The sequence below is a fragment of the Pelophylax lessonae genome (assembly GCF_965119305.1).
Source record: "Pelophylax lessonae genome assembly, chromosome: 1".
NCBI lineage: Eukaryota > Metazoa > Chordata > Amphibia > Anura > Ranidae > Pelophylax > Pelophylax lessonae.
Genome location: NC_138768.1, coordinates 835,961,122 through 835,969,476, shown reverse-complemented (window position 1 = coordinate 835,969,476; position 8,355 = coordinate 835,961,122).

The following is an 8,355-nucleotide window of genomic DNA, read 5'->3' as shown; positions in this document are numbered from 1 at the left end:
CCCTGACATCTAAACTCTGTACATTACATACATCTGACCCCTGCATCCTGTGTTACCCACTCCTGACCTCTGCACTATGTATGTTACATACTCGTGACATCTCAACTCTGTTCATTACATACATCTGACCCCTGCATCCTGTGTTACCCTTTCCTGACCTCTGCACTATGTATGTTACATACTCCTGACATCTCAACTCTGTTCATTACATACATCTGACCCCTGCACCCTGTGCTACCCACTCCTGACCTCTGCACTATGTATGTTACATAGCCCTGACATCTAAACTCTGTACATTACATACATCTGACCCCTGCATCCTGTTACCCACTCCTGACCTCTGCATTATGTATGTTACATACTCCTGACATCACAACTCTGTTCATTACATACATCTGACCCCTGCATCCTGTGTTACCCACTGCTGACCTCTGCACTATGCATATTACATACTCCTGACATCTCAACTCTGTTCATTACATACATCTGACCCCTGCACCCTGTGTTACCCACTCCTGACCTCTGCACTATGCATATTACATACTCCTGACATCTCAACTCTGTTCATTACATACATCTGACCCCTGCACCCTGTGTTACCCACTCCTGACCTCTGCACTATGCATATTACATACTCCTGACATCTCAACTCTGTTCATTACATACATCTGACCCCTGCACCCTGTGTTACCCACTCCTGACCTCTGCACTATGTATGTTACATACTCCTGACAAAAACTGTGTTCGTTACATAAATCTGACCCCTGCATCCTCTGTTACCTTTTCCTGACCTCTGCACTATGTATGTTACATACTCCTGACATCTCGACTCTGTTCATTACATACATCTGACCCCTGCACCCTGTGTTACCCACTCCTGACCTCTGCACTATGTATGTTATATGACATCAATGCATTCCTATGGAAAAACAGATGTAAATGGATGATCATTGATATACATCCGTTTTTTACCCGCTTCCATCAACATCTGTTTTTCTTTTTTCCAAAAAAACATCTGTTTTTTTGAACAGATGAAAGCGATAGTTTTCATCTGTTAAAAAAAAAGGATCAGACAAAAACGAATGAAAACGAATGACAATGGATGAAAACGGATTATAACGGATGACAACAGATTAAAAAATGATGACAACGGATGAAAATTGATGATAAAGGATGAAAAACTGATGTTGACTGAAAAAACTGATGACAAAAAACTGTGACTGAACTGATGAAATGAACGGTCCGTATGTGTGAAAGGGGCCTTCATTTGTAAAGGCTTTTTAAATGTTCCCTATGGATAGTAAACTTTACATCATTTATCGCTGTTGCTCTGGCATGCGCAATTTTATAGCGTGACATGTTAGAAATCTACAATGGGGAAAATAATTATTTGATCCCCTGCATATTCTGTAAGTTTGCCCACTTACATAGAAATGAAGGGTCTGTAATTTTTATCATAGGTGCAGGGCTTTTTTTCTCCAAGAATAGGTGCAGGTACTCCCCTCTTCTGAGTCACCCCTTGTCTCTACCCACTACCCACCTCCGAGTGCTGTCCTTTGGTTCCATCCTCTACCACCCACCAGTACCCCCTCTTTTAGAGAATACAGAACCAAGTATCATGTTGTGGTTCTAGGTAATTTGTATGGAATTTGTTAATGATAACTCAAAAAGCAGTAAAATAGATCCCCTGGAATCAGCAACAATAGACCCCCCCCCCCAACAATAGATCCCCATCAGCAACAATAAATCCTCCCCTGCAACTATAGACCCTACCCAACAACAATAGCCCCCCAGCAACGATAGTTCCCCCAAGCAACAATAAATCGTCCACTGCAACAATAGCCCCACTCACAACAAAATGCCCTCCAGCAACAATAGATTCACCCCAGCAACAATAGATCCCCCAGCAGCCAGCATCAGTAGGCCCTTCAGCTCACCCCACTGACCCCAGCACCCCTTTGCCATTGCATACATTCAGTGGCGGAGGTGCCGGAACTGTGTTCCCCCGCGTTCCCGCTGAAAAAAAGCCCTGCATAGGTGTATTTTAAAGAATACAAACAGAATGTCAACCAAATATCCAGAAAAAAACACACAAAACAAATGTTATAAATTGAGTTGCAGTTCAGTGAGTAGAATTAGTATTCGACCCCCCCCTACCAACCAACTATAATTCTGGCTCCCACAGAATGGCTGCATTATGTGCTCATGTGGTACACAGATTAGTCCGGTCATTTTAAGAAGGCGCTCCTAATGACAAATCATTATGTGTATAAAAGACACCTGTCCACAGAATCTCTTTCTTCCATTCAAACCCGCCATCATGGGCAAGGAGCTGGCAAAGGACATCAGGGACAAGATTGTAGACCTGCACAAGGCTGGAATGGGCTACAAGACCATCAGCAAGAAGCTTGGTGAGAAGGAGACAACTGTTGGAGCGATTATTCGCAAATGGAAGAAATACAAAATAACCTTCAATTGCCCTCGGTCCGCACGCATATGTAAACGACGATCACACAACAAATGAGGTATCACTGCGAATGTCAAATCGAGAGCAATAATTCTACTGCCAGAACTCCTATGTGACTCTAAACTGGTAACCTATAAAGGCTTTTAAAGTGTCGCCTAGAAATAATGTACTGAAGTTCGTCGCCATTCAATGGGCGTGCGCAATTAAAAAGCGTGACATTTTGGGTATCTATTTTCTCAGTGTAACATCATCTTTTTTATACGTTACAAAGAAATTGGGTATTGCGTTTGTATTTACTAAAATCCATTAAAGTGTATTTAAAAAAAAAAAAAAAAACGTTCACTATTTTATTCTCTAGGGCCTCTGCTTAAAAAAAGGATAGACAGACATAGATAGATAGATAGATAGATAGATAGATAGACAGACAGACAGACAGACAGACAGACAGACAGACAGACAGACAGACAGACAGACAGACAGACAGACAGACAGACAGACAGACAGACAGACAGACAGACAGATAGATAGATAGATAGATAGATAGATAGATAGATAGATAGATAGATAGATAGATCACCCTCCTAGGTAGGTGCTAGAGAGAAAGTATAGTTTTGAGTCCTGTCTGCTTACCAGAAGGACACTGCAGGTAAATCTTGAGGGACCACTGATGCGACGAGGGAACCTCTGATGTGATAGGGACCTCTAATATGATGAGGAAACCTTTGACGTAATGGGACCTCTGATGCGATGGGGGGATGCTGCAACTGAAAAAAGTTTCAGAAGTACTGACTTGATCCACAAATCTCACAAAGTATTCTGTGGGGCTATTTAACCGGTTGCCAAGGGTGTAGGAACCCACACAAATCTGGGGGGGACAGCATTTTTACTCACCAGGTATATGCTTTTTCAGTAAACTGCGAGAGAGAGAGAGAGAGTGTGTGTGTGTGTGTGTGCAATACAATTAATTCATCAAATTTGTTTATTATATCCCACATAACCCACATAGCATTAATAAAAATTAACCCACCTGCCATTAATAAAAATGAACCCCCAAATTAATCCCATGGCATTAACCGCTTGCCGACCGCCGCACGACTATACACTGCGGCGGTCAGCCCCTCACAGGCAGAGTGACGTATCGGTACGTCACTAGCCTGGGAGGGTCTGGGGAGCGAGCGCGCGCCGCCGGCGGCGCGCTCCCGCTCCCGCGCGGTCACGGACCCCCCCGCGCGTGTGACCGGCGGACCCGATGTCCGCCGGCCACTCTGCGATCGGCGGGGGAGAGGGAGAAAGTCAGGCAGCTTGTGTAAACAAGCTGCCTGTCATTCTCCTCGGTGTAAAGACACTGATCACACGGATCTACTATGTAGATCCATTGATCAGTGTCCTTACAGCTCAAGCCACAGCCAATCACAGTAGAAAGCACGCCCCTAGGGACACACACAGCCCCTCCCTCCCAAATAAAGTTAACCCCTTCACTACCAGTGTATTTTTACAGTAACAGTGCATATGTATAGCACTGATTACTGTAGTGATGTCACTGGTAACCCCAAAAGTGTCAAAAATGTCAGTCAAGGGTCTGATCTGTCCGCCCCAATGTCGCAGTACCGCAAAAAAAATCGCAGATCGCCGCCATTACGCGTTAAAAAAAAAAACAACAAAAATGACAAAAATCTTTCCCTTTGTTTGTAAACGCGATAACTTTTGCGCAAACCAATCAAAATACGCTTTTTGCGATTTTTTTTACCAAACATAGGTAGCATAAAACAAATTGGCCGAAAATGTTAAAAAATTTTGATTTTTACATTTTTTTTGGGGGGAATTTCATATTAAAAAATGTGAAAAATATTGCTATTTTTGCAAAATTGACGCTCTTTTTATGTTTATAGCGCATGATCAAAAAATCGCACAGGTGATCAAATACCACCAAAAGAAAGCTCTGTTTGTGGGAAAAAAAGGACGCCAAATTCGTTTAGGTACAGCGTCGCACGACCGCGCAATTGTCCGTTAAAATCACGCAGTGCCGAATCGCAAAATACCCCCTGGTAGTTTAGCAGCCAAATCCTCCGGGGCTTAAGTGGTTAATAAAAATTAGTGCTGGTGCTGCTGCTTGGCTTGCTGGCTGGGCTGGCATATGCTTGCTGCCAGTGCCTTGCGCTGCCACCGGAACCTCCTCACTGTCCGGTCCTGGTCCCCAACACACAGTGGACAGACTGCTAGGTAGTCAGTCAGTACTGCCCATGTGACGCCACTCCCACATGCGCTTTAGGCCTGGCCGCCTAGGCTGGGTGCTTGGTGCGCGCCACGCACTCTCCCTATGCTGGTGAGACGTCTTGCATGATGCCACTCCGCTGTGCACGCCCCCCTCCACCCGCCTGCCAGCCTGTGTTTGTAGGACAGAACAGGACCCCCCAGGGCAAGACAGGACCCCCCAAAGACAGGAAAGGACCCCTCAGGATAAGACAGGACCCCCCAAAGGAACAGGACCCCCAAGGACAGGACAGGACCCCCCCAAGGAACAGGACCCCCAAGGACAGGACAGGACCCCCCAAGGAACAGGAAAGGACCCCCAAGGACAGGACAGGACCCCAATGATTGCAGAGTGCCAGCCACAGCATTGCCCCTAATGATTGCAGAGTGCCAGCCACAGCATTGCCCCTAATGATTGCAGAGTGCCAGCCACAGCATTGCCCCTAATGATTGCAGAGTGCCAGCCACAGCATTGCCCCCAATGATTGCAGAGTGCCAGCCACAGCATTGCCCCCAATGATTGCAGAGTGCCAGCCACAGCATTGCCCCTAATGATTGCAGAGTGCCAGCCACAGCATTGCCCCAATGATTGCAGAGTGCCAGCCACAGCATTGCCCCCAATGATTGCAGAGTGCCAGTCACAGCATTGCCCCTAATGATTGCAGAGTGCCAGCCACAGCATTGCCCCTAATGATTGCAGAGTGCCAGCCACAGCATTGCCCCAAATGATTGCAGAGTGCCAGCCACAGCATTGCCCCCAATGATTGCAGAGTGCCAGCCACAGCATTGCCCCTAATGATTGCAGAGTGCCAGCCACAGCATTGCCACTAATGATTGCAGAGTGCCAGCCGCAGCATTGCCCCTAATGATTGCAGAGTGCCAGCCACAGCATTGCCCCCAATGATTGCAGAGTGCCAGCCACAGCATTGCTCCCAATGATTGCAGAGTGCCAGCCACAGCATTGCCCCCAATGATTGCAGAGTGCCAGCCACAGCATTGCCCCTAATGATTGCAGAGTGCCAGCCACAGCATTGCCCCTAATGATTGCAGAGTGCCAGCCACAGCATTGCCCCCAATGATTGCAGAGTGCCAGCCACAGCATTGCCCCCAATGATTGCAGAGTGCCAGCCACAGCATTGCCCCCAATGATTGCAGAGTGCCAGCCACAGCATTGCCCCAATGCCCAATGATTGCAGAGTGCCAGCCACAGCATTGCCCCCAATGCCCAATGATTGCAGACTGCCAGCCACAGCATTGCCCCTAATGATTGCAGAGTGCCAGCCACAGCATTGCCCCCAATGATTGCAGAGTGCCAGCCACAGCATTGCCCCCAATGATTGCAGAGTGCCAGCCACAGCATTGCCCCTAATGATTGCAGAGTGCCATCCACAGCATTGCCCCCAATGCCCAATGATTGCAGAGTGCCAGCCACAGCATTGCCCTCAATGATTGCAGAGTGCCAGCCACAGCATTGCCCCCAATGCCCAATGATTGCAGAGTGCCAGCCACAGCATTGCCCCCAATGATTGCAGAGTGACAGCCACAGCATTGCCCCCAATGATTGCAGAGTGCCAGCCACAGCATTGCCCCCAATGCCCAATGATTGCAGAGTGCCAGCCACAGCATTTCCCCTAATGATTGCAGAGTGCCAGCCACAGCATTGCCCCCAATGATTGCAGAGTGCCAGCCACAGCATTGCCCCCAATGATTGCAGAGTGCCAGCCACAGCATTGCCCCTAATGATTGCAGAGTGCCAGCCACAGCATTGCCCCTAATGATTGCAGAGTGCCAGCCACAGCATTGCCCCCAATGATTGCAAAGTGCCAGCCACAGTATTGCCCCCAATGATTGCAGAGTGCCAGCCACAGCATTGCCCCTAATGATTGCAGAGTGCCAGCCACAGCATTGCCCCCAATGCCCAATGATTGCAGAGTGCCAGCCACAGAATTGCCCCCAATGATTTCAGAGTGCCAGCCACAGCATTGCCCCCAATGATTGCAGAGTGCCAGCCACAGCATTGCCCCTAATGATTGCAGAGTGCCAGCGACCCCCCCCCGCACTTACCTCACGGACGGTCTCGCAGCTTCTCTGCAGTCCCCGGCTCCCCACGTCTCCGAGTCTTCAGTCCTCCCGCAGCGCCTCCTCCTCGTCCAATGGCACGGTGTTTGCCTTTCGGCCAATCAGGAAGCGGGAGGACCCGCTCCCTGATTGGCCGGGAGGAGGATCCGTGTGACAATAGCGAATTCTCATTCGCTATTGTCACAGAATGGGCGGGTCGGGGCGCACTGCTGCTCCCTGGCCGCCACGTCTGCGGCTGCGCGGTCCGAGCGCGGGACATTCAATTGTGCTGCGTTCGGACGTGCAGAGGGATTCAGCCACTGCTAAACTGGGGGGGATTTCACCATACCCGTCCCCCCCGCATTATTTCCTGGGGGGGATGTGTCCCCCCCGGTTCCTACGCCCATGCCGGTTGCCGACCGCCGCAAGTACATACATATACTGCGGCGGTCAGCCCCGGCCAGGCAAAGTGAAGTATGGGTACGTCACTAGCCTGTCACTGGCTTGTGAGGCAATAGCGGGCGAGCGCGCGCCAGCGGAGGCGCGCGTCGCCCTGGCTCGTTCCCTAAGAAGTCAGTGCGTGTGACCGGCGGACCCGATGTCCGCCGGTCACTCGCGATCGTTCGCCGGGAAGGGAGAAAGGCAGACGACTAATGTAAACAAAGCCGCCTGTCATTCTTCCCTGTGTAAGAATGGAGATCAAACGGTTCTACTATGTAGGACCAGTGATCTCTGTTCTTACACTAGTAGCCATGTCCAATGACAGTTAGAATCACGCCCCTAGGGACACACTTAACCCCTCCTTCCCCAATAAAATTAACCCCTTCCTTGCCAGTGTCATTTTTACAGTAACAGTGCATATTTATAGCACTGATTACTGCAGTAATGTCACAGGTACCCCCAAAAGTGTCAAAAATGTCAGTCAAGGGTCCGATCTGTCTGCCGCAATGTCGCAGTCCCGCAAAAGCAAAATCGCAGATCGCCGCCATTACTCGTTAAAAAAAAAAATGACAAAAATCTTTCCCTTAGTTAGTAAACGCAATAACTTTTGCGCAAACCAATCAAAATACGCTTATTGTGATTTTTTTTTTTACCAAACATATGTAGCAGAAAACAAATTGGCCAAAAATGTAAAAAAATTTTGATTTTTAAATTTTTTTTGGGAGGAATATCATATAAAAAAATGTGAAAACTATTGTTATTTTTGCAAAATTTTCGCTCTTTTTTTGTTTATAGTGCATGATCCAAAAATCGCACAGGTGATCAAATACCACCAAAAGAAAGCTCTGTTTGTGGGAAAAAAAGGACGTCAAATTCTTTTAGGTACAGCGTTGTACGACCGCGCAATTGTACGTTAAAGTCACGCAGTGCCGAATCGCAAAATACCCCCTGGTCGGAATGGGGGTAAAATCTTCCGGGGCTTAAGTGGTTAAAGCGAACCTTTCACAGCCCTGGCAGCTTTCCTTTTAAAATTTTTTTTTTCCCTACCATAAAAAGCTTCAATTTCCTCAGGATTTTTTTCCAACATGCGCAGATGATAAGCAATTAAAATATATTTAGAACCAAAGCTTTAAAGCTTC